Here is a 12,019-nt window from a genome sequence, read left to right on the forward strand (position 1 = left end):
ACAATAAGCCCACGTTGATTGAATTCTCCTTTCCTTGAAATTTAAACCTCCTTGATAGAGAGTAGAAGGATAGTTACCAGAGGCTGAGAAGAGTAGTGGGAGGGTTGAGGGGACGTGGCGATGGTTAATGGATACAAAAAATAGAAAGAATGAATAAGACCTAGTATTTGATAGTGCAATGGGGTGCCTATAGTCAATAATAATTTAGTTGTATGTTTTAAAACAACCAGAAGAGTATAATTGGATTGTTTGTAACATAAAGGATAAATGCTTGAGGGGGTGGATACCCCATTTACCATGATGTGATTATTACACATTGTATGCCTGTATCAAAGTATCTCATGTACTCCATAAATATATACACCTACTGTGTACCCACAAAAATTAAAAATTAAAATTCAATTTTTTAAAACCTCCTTGAAGTTCGGAAGTTAATGTTAAAATGAGAGTTGCTAGCATTTAATAAATCAATCTTCTCTAAGTATTATTAAAATGCTTTGAATAAAGTCCCAAAGTCTTTTCTATAACTGGTAACCTTCATTTTTAATTCCAGATGTAATAGGTACCCTGCCTTCTCTCCTTTTAGTAATGGTCACTTTTGATGGTCTGGGGTCAGGCCCATTCATGGCAGCTAAGGCCCATTCAGGTCAGCTAAGATGAAGGCAGTTGTGCGTAAGCAATTGCCATCTTCCATAACAAAAGCATTATACAAAAATAACTTTAAAACTCCAGATCTTCCAAGATTGGCAGTCCCTGGGGACGGGGGGGGAAAGAGTGAGTGGAAACTGTGAGTGGAAACAGGGACTGAGGAATCTAGGGAGGGAATATTCTTCCTCAAGAACAAGAAAGGGTTTGTGGTTTTTGATTGAGGATGTTTTCACATCCCTTAGATGCTTTTGGAAATGTGTTGGATGAACAGTGGCCATAGTGCCAGCTAGCCAGGGTGTCATCAGAGTGCTAAAGATCTGGGCACTATGTAAAGACATACCCAACAAAGAATTGCCCTGCCCCAAAAGCTCACAGCACCCTTACTCAGAAATCCTGCAACCTGGCCACGGTGGAGAGGAGCTCTGCAATCTATTAGCTGCCTCCCTCCACAAGCTCCGGCTTACACCTGCCTGGCTGTACCCCAGCTACAAGCGTTCAGGTCATCGTCTAGTTTTCTGATATTCTTCAGGCAGACAAGGTCTTACCTAGAGTCTTATTTATAAGAAAATATAACTTATTTTCTTACCTTTAGTAATCTCATGGGATCCCTCAATAGGAATATCTCACTCCACTGTTCACCACATGCAGTTCCCCATATCAGTGCATCGATTGTTTGTTTAGATTAGCCAATTTCCACAGTATCTTGGGTCTCTTAAACATAAGCAGTTTATAGCTCTCATTCTCTCTCCCTTAAATGCTCTGTTTCAAACTTCCCTTTATATATCTTGTCCATGATTTAGTAGTGGTGGTTGTTATTCTAATCTAGAACTTCAAACACCCATGCACACATGAGTACATGCAAAGCTGGTGAAATTTGAACAAGGTCTGTGGATTTTGCCACTACCAATTCCCTGGTTCTGTTATTGTTCTAAAATTATGTAAAATTTACTAGTGGGGAGAACGGGTACAGAGTACACGTCTGTTCCATCTTTGCAACTTCCTGTGAATCTATAATCATTTTAAAGTAAAAAGTTTAAAAAAATTAGGTTAAATTTCTTAAAATATGCAAATATTTTCTTAAAATTCTAAAACTGATCAATGCTTTTTCCTCTCCTTCTCTTTTTTCTCCCCTCTCCAGCCACGACCAGCCTTGGAGATAAGCAGAGTGAACAGAAATTTATGGTCTCAGATTTAAGAAAAACAATATTCTTTCTTGCTTCTTAAATCATACTCCATCCCATTGGCTTGCAAACATGCTGACACTCCTCATAATTTCACTCTTCATAAACCAAAGCATAAGGTCAGAGGAGAACTTGACATATTAGAACACTTAGGCATTGAAAGTGGTTAGTCTAACTAACCCATTGAAGTTTTGGAGAACCTGGGACTCAAATTTTGGAAGATGTGACAGATGATATGTTAAAATACATTGCACCGAGGCTGAAGTGGGATGATCGCTTGAGACTGCCTGGAAGGCAGAGGTTGCAGTGAGCCGAGACTGATGGTGTCACTGCACTCCAGCCTGGGCAACAGAGCAAGACCCTGTCTTAAAAAAACAAAACAAACAAACAAAAGAAACCAAAAACAAAAACAAAAAAACCATTGCACCAAGTAACAGTCAACTTTTCAGCAGAGGTGAGTAGAGTTAATCAGTTAAGGCTTTCTGGAATACCAGCCCACCTCAAGGCCTTGTACATACTGTTCTCTCCACATAGAGGGTTGGCCAGAAATCCCCCAGATGGATCCAACAATGCTCACCTCCTGTGTGCAAACCACTATGTATTTCCCTCCCAGGTTGTATCAGGGTTGGTCACTGTAACCAGCAGAATGCTGCAGAATGCTGCAGAAATGATGAGTGTGTGACTCCCAAGGATAGGTCACAGAAGCTATTGCAGCTTCTACCTCTTGCTCTCTCTTGTTTATACCTTTACTAAAGTATAATTCGAGTACAAGAAACTGCACATATTTAAGGTATACAACTTGATGAGTTTGTCAAATATATACACCTGTGAAACCATCACCACAATCAAGGTAAACATTTCAATCACACCCAAAAGGGGTGACCCTTTGAAATCCACCCCTCCTCCACCCCTTCCCTAGGCAGCCACTGATCTATTCTCTGTCACTGTATGGAAACACCTTACCTGTTTCCTCTGTGGGATGTAAAGTCCCATTTCTGGATCCTTTCAGGTCCCTGTCTAATGTCTATTCTCTTTGCCTTGCCCTTACTTTTGTTCAGATCAACTTTAGCCTTAGCAGGGAATTTGGTTTTGTAATTCCAAACCCTAAGCAGTCTTGGATTGCTGTCTGCTGAGATGGGGCATGAGAGCAGTGAGGAGCGTGATCTCTTTTAACAAAGCCGTATGCTGTTCCCAGCTATCTAAGACCAAGGCTTATCTCTTTCTAGTAGGATCTTGACAGGAGCCACAAGCAGTAACCAAGACAACAAGAGTTAACCTGTCCATATGCTTTCTAATTGCCAGGCCTATTCTAAGTGCTTTATATATATTAAATCCCTTAATCTTCACAATAATCCAGTTAATTAGGTACTATTTTAATTCCCATTTCCCTGATGAGGAAGCTTAATTGTGATTAAGTAACTTGCCCTAGGTCACACAGCTAGGAGACAGGGTCTTTGAACCTAGGTAGTCTAATATCAGTCTTTGCTCTTAAACCACCATATAATACTGCCTCTCACACCAGAGCAGCCTAATTTTGTTCTGCTGGATTCCCTGAAGCTTCCACCTTAGTATGTACAGGTCTGAATCCCAAAGAAACTACAATAACATCTTAATGAGCTGCTTCATTACCATATCATAAAGACTGCCTACTTCCCACCCAGGGATGGAGGGAGATGGAGAGAGCCTCACTGCCTCCTACCCCACCTTGACACAATAGTTCACATTTTAGGATCTTTCATTTCTAGCACTCTACTTCTGGGTACCAATGTCTCAATCAGTCGGTACTCTCAATCGCAAATGGCAGAGACCCACTAAAATTAGCTTACAAGAAATGTTAAGGAATGTATTGGTGCCCCCATAGGTAAATCCCCTACCCTAAGGATGTGGCCTGCCTCTGCAACCAACATGAGGTCCAGGTGAAAACCACTAACCTGTGGGCCAGGAGCCCAAGCACAGCACTGAGGCCTGTTACTTGGAGACAGAAGTGCTCAGGCAGAGTCCAGGGTCATTACCTTCATTTGGTAAGAATTTTGATGTTGATTTCTAGTGTCTAGAGACCTCAATATCCGAAATAAACATTAATATGTTAATTTTCTAGGGCCGCCATAACAAAATATCACAGACTGGATGGCTTAAACAACAGAAATTTATTTCTCACAGTGCTGGAGTCTAGAAGTTCAAGGTCAAGGTGCTGACAGGGCTGGTTTCCTCTGAGGTCCCCCTCCTTGACTTGAAGACCACCCCCTCTCCTTGTTTCATACCTCAGAAAAAGAAAGAGAATGCAAAAGTTACAGAAAGGCAAAAATAAGATCAATAGTCAGACAGCCCACTGCAGCACCTCCAGCCTGGTAGTTAAAAATCAACCCCTGACCTAACTGCTTGTATTATCCATAGATTTCAGGCGTTGTGTGAAGAAGCATTGTGAAATTTTCTGTTCTGTTCTGTTCTGCTCTGTCTTGATTACCGGTGCATGCAGCCCAAGTCCCATACCCCATGCTTGCTCAATCGATCACGATCCTTTCACATAGACCCCCTTAGAGTTGTAAGCCCTTAAAGGGGGCAGGAATTTCTCTCCCGGGGAGCTCGGCTTTTGAGATGCAAGTCTGCAGAAGCTCCCAGCTGAATAAAGCTCCTTCCTTCTTTAACCCGGTATCTAAGGAGTTTTGTCTGTGGCTCGTCCTGCTATAGCAGATGGTCGTCTTCTTCCTGTCTTCACATAGTCTTTTCTCCGTGTGCATCTGTGTCCTAATCTCCTCTTCTTATAAGGACATCATCAATCATATTGGATCAGGGCCCACTGACATGACCTCGTTTTACCTTAACCACCTCTTTAACAAGCTCATCCCCAAATACAGTCTCATCCTGAGGTACTAGGAGTTAAAACTTCAACATATTAATTTCAGGGGAACACAATTCAGACCATCACAATAAACAAAAAATAAAGCTGAATTTATTGCTTGGGTATATAAGGGAGAGCTATGCTGACCAGGCCCAGTCTCTCTAAGCAGATCAGGGAACTGATCTTAATACAGCTCTGCAGAAGCATGGAGTTTGGTGACTGGCAGAATAGGTTGATGTCAGCTGAAGAACTGTAGTTACTTGAGTGAGACTTTAGTAGATTCGTTGGCACTCAGTGGTGTGTTCATTAAAGCAGTCCATTCCCAGGTGGTTTGCTTTCACAAGCAAGGGGTTTTCGCTGCTGGGTTGGCTTCCAGAAGCATGCTTGCAGAGGTGAGTTGTTGACGGATTAAGTAGATTTAAAATCATTTCTGGTGGTTGATCTTGTATCCTGGCTGTAAATTTTTCCTAGGAGTGTGGGAACTTTTTAAAGTTTTCACTAGTGTCAAAATAATACTTAAGTTGGGCATGGTGGCTCACACCTCTAATCTCAGCACTTTGGGAAGCAGAGGTGGGAGGATCGCTTGAGCTCATAAGTTTGAGACCAGCCTGGACAAAATAGCAAGATCTCATTTTTATTAAAAAATCAAAAAAATTAGCCAGGCATGGTAGCACACACCTGTAGTCCCAGCTACTCTGGAGGCTGAGGCAGGAGGATCACATGAACCCAGGAGGTTGAGGCTGTGGTGAGCCATGATTGTGCCACTGCACTCCAGCCTGGGAAACAGAGCAAGAGCCTGTCTCAAAAAATAATACTTCAGAAAGAGTTAGTTATTGCAAGTAGATAGCTTACTTATATACATGAAAGAGAAGATTCAAGGAACAAAGGCAAAGCATTATTTAAAAGGGTGAAGAGAGAGACAAAAGTACAAGCAGCCAGGGAACAATACGTCTTGTTTGCACAATTTGTGAGTAAATTCATTACCTGGCATGTAGCAAAGAGGACACCCTGGACAGTTGCCCTTGGGCAGGTGGATTGAGGGAATAAAAAAAAAAATTTTTGTTTTTTTTTAACGGAGTTTTGCTGAAAAGCACACATGACAGGCTGTGCCCTCTGTGTAATGTCTCCCCCTGTGTCTCCAGGAAACACCCCCTTAGCTAGGCCAGATCTGCACCCTTTCCCTCATCAGGATTCCTCACCAATCACAGGGTTCCCAGGAAACAGAGTGGACTGCCTGGTAAGGGAGTTGTGTTGTCAGAGAACTTTGGGCCTAAATGGCACAATCTCTGAGGCAGTTCTCATACCCCTCACTGGCTCCAATAACAGTGCAGGGAAGGGAAGACAAATCCTTACCTTTGTTCCTTCTGGTGTGCAGAGCTTACCATAACCAGACTGGCAATTTTCTCTCAAGGAGTGAGGCCTTCCTGTCCCTGCAGTGCAGGACATGACTATGCCATGGATCAGTGGGAGGTCTCATTGTAGTTGTCTTTCCCTCTAACATTGGATATTGTGTGTGTTGGAGGTTTTTACATGTATTATTTAATATATTTAAATATATTTGGACCACATCTGCACCAAAGGAATATACATCAACAGGTACCAGACTTGAAGGTGAATGCCGGTGACTTTGGGTTGTCTTTCTTTGGGAAGCAATGCATGGGTTATATACAGAAGAGGTGCATTTTGTCAGTAAGGGGCACTTTAAAAAATATAAGGGAAGAAAAGTGTGTAAGCACTAGTCAGCCAGTGGCTGCATATGTGACCAACACCTGGCCAAAGAATGCTCATTCTCCCAGTCTAACTGATGAGTTCTGGGATGGACACATGAGCCCAGCCAACCACTCAGCATCCCTCCAAGGACTCACTGGCTAGTGCTGTTGGGGGAGATTTTCTGTTGCTTTGGGAAAATGTGACCAAACTCACTGACCAGGTGGAAGAGGCACATTTGAACTATGATAGAATGAGAACAACATGCAAAGAAAAGCAGAAACAGACATGAAAGATGAATGAGGAGAGCTTGGTCACTGTTAAATCCCTAGTTTTTGAGGCTTCTCCCCTAGTTCTATGACCCATTCTGTATTCTTCCCATTGATATTTGTGTCAAAAACTTCTTTCCTTTTTTTAACTCAACTAGTTTTTTTTCAACTAGTTTGAATTGAATTTCTGTCACTTGCAACCAAGAGTCCTACACAATATAGTGCTTTTTACTTTTATTTTATAAAGATCATCATAATTATGACTTTATTATAATTTTGACCTTAATTATAATTGCAATTTTACTCATGTTATTTTCTCTCCTCCATCATAAATTTTTTCCTCTGTAAATTTGCATCAGCATAAAACATGCACAATATGTTCCATCTTAAAGAAAAAACATTTCTTTGATCCCCCACATTCTTCTCCAGTTATTGTTTCATTTTTCTCTGCACCCCTTTAAATCAAAATTCAATAGTTATCTATGTGCAGTGTTTCCACTTCATCATCTTCATTCTCTCTTCAGCTTATGCCGGTCAGGCTTTTGTCCCTACTATTCCACTGAAACCACTCTTCTTATTGTCACCAGTGATCCCCATCTTGATATATTAAATGATCAGTGGTCAGTCTTCATCTTACTCAACCTCTCAACAGCATTCGACACAGCTGGTCATTTCCTTATTTTTCAAACCCTTTTTTTTTTTTACTTGGTTTCCAGTGATTTCCCTCTTACTGATATGGAAGTTAAAAAGAAATTATTTAGGCAGATAGGGTAAGGTTTTCTGTTTAATGAAAAGCAGTCCCCAAATCATTTTCTTTTCTAACACAGAGCAGCCTGTAAAATCAAGCTGCAGACAGAGACAAGCAAGCTGGAAGCCTGCACGGGTGAATGCCAGCAGTTGGGTCAATAGGAAAAGGCGACTTGGGACTAGGCATGATCAGAATGACGGCCCTATCTTCCCTTCTTTTTGACAAACCACGTGTACAGTAAGGAGGAGAAAACATGACACTGGCCAGGTGAAGACCCCATTTGCATAGTAAGATTAGGGTGGGGCAGCCAGCTTCCCCACGTGTTATGTAAATGTCACATCTGGTCCAACCAATCTGTGGGCCCTATGTAAATCAGATACTGCCTCCTCAAGCCTGTCTATAAAATCTGGTGCACTCAGCTGTGGACTGGAAGTCTGATTTGGGTGCCCCTCTCTCTCGCAAGAGGCAGAGCTGTTCTTTCTCTTTCTTTTGCCTGTTAAACCTCCGCTCCTAAACTTACTTCTTGTGTTGGTGTCCTTGATTTCCTTGGTGTGAGAAAACGAACCCCAGGTGTGTACCCCAGACAGTGATGCTACTTCATTAGCTCATAGGTGCTGGTTCCTTCTCAGTCTCCATTGCTGGGTTCTCCTTTTCCTTTTCCTAGCCTTTGAATTTGGAGTACCCCAGGACAGTCTTTGACCTTCCTTTTCTCCTCTGTCTATTCATATATGCTGGTGTTCTCTGTACTCTCATGAGTTGCAAAAGTGTGTTTCTGGCACTGACCTCTCCTGTCAGGTCCAAACTCACATCCTCACTAGTTGCCTAGTCCTCATCTCAATCTTAAAATATCTAAAACAGAACTCATGATTCCTACCTCTAAACTGTTCCTACCTGCAGTGTTCTCCCATCTTAGTAAATGATACTCTATTTGTGCAGCCCCCAAACCTCAGAATCATCCCTAATAGGATGTTGAGTGGAAATTTTCTTGTGGCCTCAGAATTGGCCACTAGAATCCAGCTCTGAGAAAAAAGATACATCTTGCACAATCCATATTCTAAAAAGAGCCAGACATCTCCTTGGGCTTATTCATAGGAAAAGAACCTGTCATGCCACTCCTAAACATGACCCCAATGATTCCCTCTCCCATTTTTAACCTGTCCTGGAAGGAGATGTCAGAGAGAGTTGTGGGAAATGAGGCAGTGAGTCAACAGCCTCAGGGAAGGCCCATGGCTTTTTCCTCCTTCCTCATGCAAAGGGAAAGTGAGTGCTCCCTCCTCTAAGACAAGTGCAGGGAAGCTCACAGGAATTGGGACACCTGAAAGAAGGGAGACTGGCGAGAAGGGAGACAGCTGTTAGCTTTTGCTCAGGCAGCAGACTTAACTAAGCAGGGAAAAGAGAAGTGAGAAGTGAGATGGCAAAGCAGACAGAGGGACCACAGTGGGGCTGCCTATAAAACCATTACTGGGTGTGGCAAGGACTCTAGAATTTCCTGAGGCCCAAGTGATGGGAGGTAACAAGACTTATGTCACCACATCAGAGGACTGGCAGCATGTCAAAGGGAACCCAACAGTAAGACCATGGGGATGGAGCTGAGAGATTAGAAGAGATTGGATTGGAATCCGATCTCCCCTGGCAGAAAACTAGGCAGAGGGAAGTCTCCTTGGAATTGTTCTGAGAGCCTCCATATGACCACTGAAAAGACCCAAGAACTGGGATGTCCGCTGCACAGAAGGCATCAACAAAGTGGAGAGGTTTGCAATTGCACAACCACTTAAATGAAAGTGAAGGCCGGGTGCGGCGGTTCACGCTTGCAATCCCAGCACTTTGGGAAGCCAAGGTGGGAGGATTGCTTGAGCCCAGGAGTTTGAGACCAGCCTGGGCAACATGGCAAGTCCCTGTCTCTACAAAAAAAATTAAAAATTAGCCCAGTGAGGTGGTGTGTGCCTGTAGTTCCAGACACTGGGGAGGCATGAGGTTGGCTTCAGCCCAGGAGATAGAGGCTGCAGGGAATTATGATCATGCCACTGCACTCCAGCCTGGGTGACAAAGTGAGACTTTGTCTCAAAAAGAAAAAAAAAAGTGACTTGACCCTTTTCATCTCCCCTCTGCCATTCCAAAATTGGCCTGCATGTGTAGCAATGGGAGATGGGGAGTGAGCATGTGTGGACAGGGTGTAGAGAAGAGATGAACATGAAATTAAAATTGAGATAAAGTTTTAAATTGGAATAGGCTAGATCGGGCATTATAATTCTTGAACATGATCAGATAACTGTGCCACCTATCAGAAATACTGTAAAGGGACAAGAAAGGAAGAGTTAATAGTAATTAGAATAAAATGAAACTGTTTCAAATGTATACCCCTGTAGATTGAAACAGTCAAATAAGCCAGTTACTATTTCTAGCTCTAAATGTGCTTCTCTTCTAGTTGACTACATCCCAAATCCTGCCATTTCTTACCCCATTCATTCTTATTATCCTGGTCCAAGCTAACACCACCTCTCTGCTTAATCACTGCCATGGCCTCCTCACTGGGCCCACGACTGTCACTCTCCGCTCCTCCTCCCCCATATCTATTTTCTACTCAATAGCTAGAGTTCTCTTTTAAAAGCCTAAGTCAGTTACCTACTCAAAATATTTGGAATGAAACCTAAACTTTCACCGAACATAGTGGTCCACACCTGTAATCCCAACACTTTGGGAGGCCAAGGTGGGAGTATCACTTGAACCCAGGAGTCAGAGACCAGCCTGGGCAACATGGTGAGACACTGTCTCTACAAAACAGTAAAAAATTAGGCAGGTGTGATGACATGCAACTGTAGTCCCAGCTACTCAGAAGGCTGAGGCGGGAGAATCACTTGAGCCCAGGAGATCAAGGTTGCAGTGAGCCTTGATGGGGCCACCGCACTCCAGCCTGAGTGACAGAGCAACATCCTGTCCCCAACAAACAAATAAAACCCCTGAACTTTGCCAAAGGGAGCAGCCGTTGGTGTGTTGTATTTCTTTAGAGTATCAGTAACCTATTATATTAATCAGCAGTGATGAGTAATTAAAGAGAAATATAATTCAAATAGGAAAAGAAAAATATTGTTGCCTTTTGCTGATTAGGTACAGAAAATTTGGTACCATATTCTAAAAGTACCAATTTCCTTATCTCACCCAAGTTGTTACAAAACCATCATTACCATTGTCTGCCATCTCACAGAATCACACAAACTACTGGAGAATTTTCATCTTCCTTTTCACTCCCTACCAAAGCATTCATTTATTCATTTAAAAACAATTGCACTCACTATGTACCAGCTTATGAGCTGTAAATACAACAATGGATAGAACAGACAAAAATTCCTTCCCTCATGGAACTTACATTCTGGTGAATGGGCCTTTTACTTTAATGATTAGATTAAAATAATGCTGTGAAGTATACATGTCGGGGGGGGGGGAGGTATCAAAATGCTATCACTCATTTATTCATTTAGTTATCCATTAGGCATTAAATTAGGAAGTGCATGTTACATTCTGAAACTTACCTTTTCAGAAGTCAGTTGCCAGTATAATGAAACACTTGCTTTGAAATGATGAAAATAAGATTTCAAATAAAAAACTTTTTCATTTTTATAAATTAACATTAATAGATTGTTTTAAAATTTCAAAAATAGCAAAAGTTTATTGCAATCCATGTAAATAAATGATGCAGGAAGGCATAAGGAAAAGTAGATGACCTTCCCTTGTGAACTCTCACCTACCACAGTAGGCTAACCATAGCTCAGAGCCTGGGATGAGCCTTCCTACAACATTCCCTTTCTCATATAAACATTCCTAAATATTATAATTAATTTTATGAAATTTCCATTTTCATTTCATTTAAAAATGATCAAATATCAGCAATATCCCTACGGTTCTTTGGTTGAACTTATAAAAACAGTATTGTATTATACACTTCACACTGAGACTTGCTTTTCCAGTTTACCAATATCATGAACATCCCTCCAGATAGATTTAGTAGATTTGACACTTTCTTTTTAATCACTGTCTACTATTCCATTGAATAGATATACCACAATTATTCAATCATATCCATTACTGATGGGCATTAAAACTGTTTCCTTTTTGTATTAAATAACTACAACCAATGGTTTATATCCATGTGTATCTGTGTTCCTTATATACTGATGCTGTTATTTCTATGAGATGAATTCCTAAGAGTAAAATTGCTGAATTAAGAGTATATTTAGGTATGTTTAGATATGCAAATACTTACCATTGTGTTTTAATTGCCTACAGTATTCAGTACAGTAACATGCTATACAGGTTTGTAGCCTAGGCTATAGTATCTATCCTAGGTGTGTAGTAAGCTATACCATCTAGGTTTGTTTAAGTACACTCTACGATGTTGATATAATGACAGAATCGCCTAACAACCCATTTCTCAGAAAGTATTCCCATCATTAAGCAACACATGGCTGTATTTGTTCCTTTGTACTCCGTATTACTTCATGCTATTTCAAATTTTGTGTTCTTTTAAATTGTGTTTTCTAGTTACTTGCTGCTGGTATGTGAATATGAAATTAACTATTATAAATTGCTTCTATAACAAGGCACTGTGCTAAATTATCCTATTTTTAAATTC

This window comes from Gorilla gorilla, chromosome 15 (assembly GCF_029281585.2).
Source record: "Gorilla gorilla gorilla isolate KB3781 chromosome 15, NHGRI_mGorGor1-v2.1_pri, whole genome shotgun sequence".
Classification (NCBI taxonomy): Eukaryota; Metazoa; Chordata; class Mammalia; order Primates; family Hominidae; genus Gorilla; species Gorilla gorilla.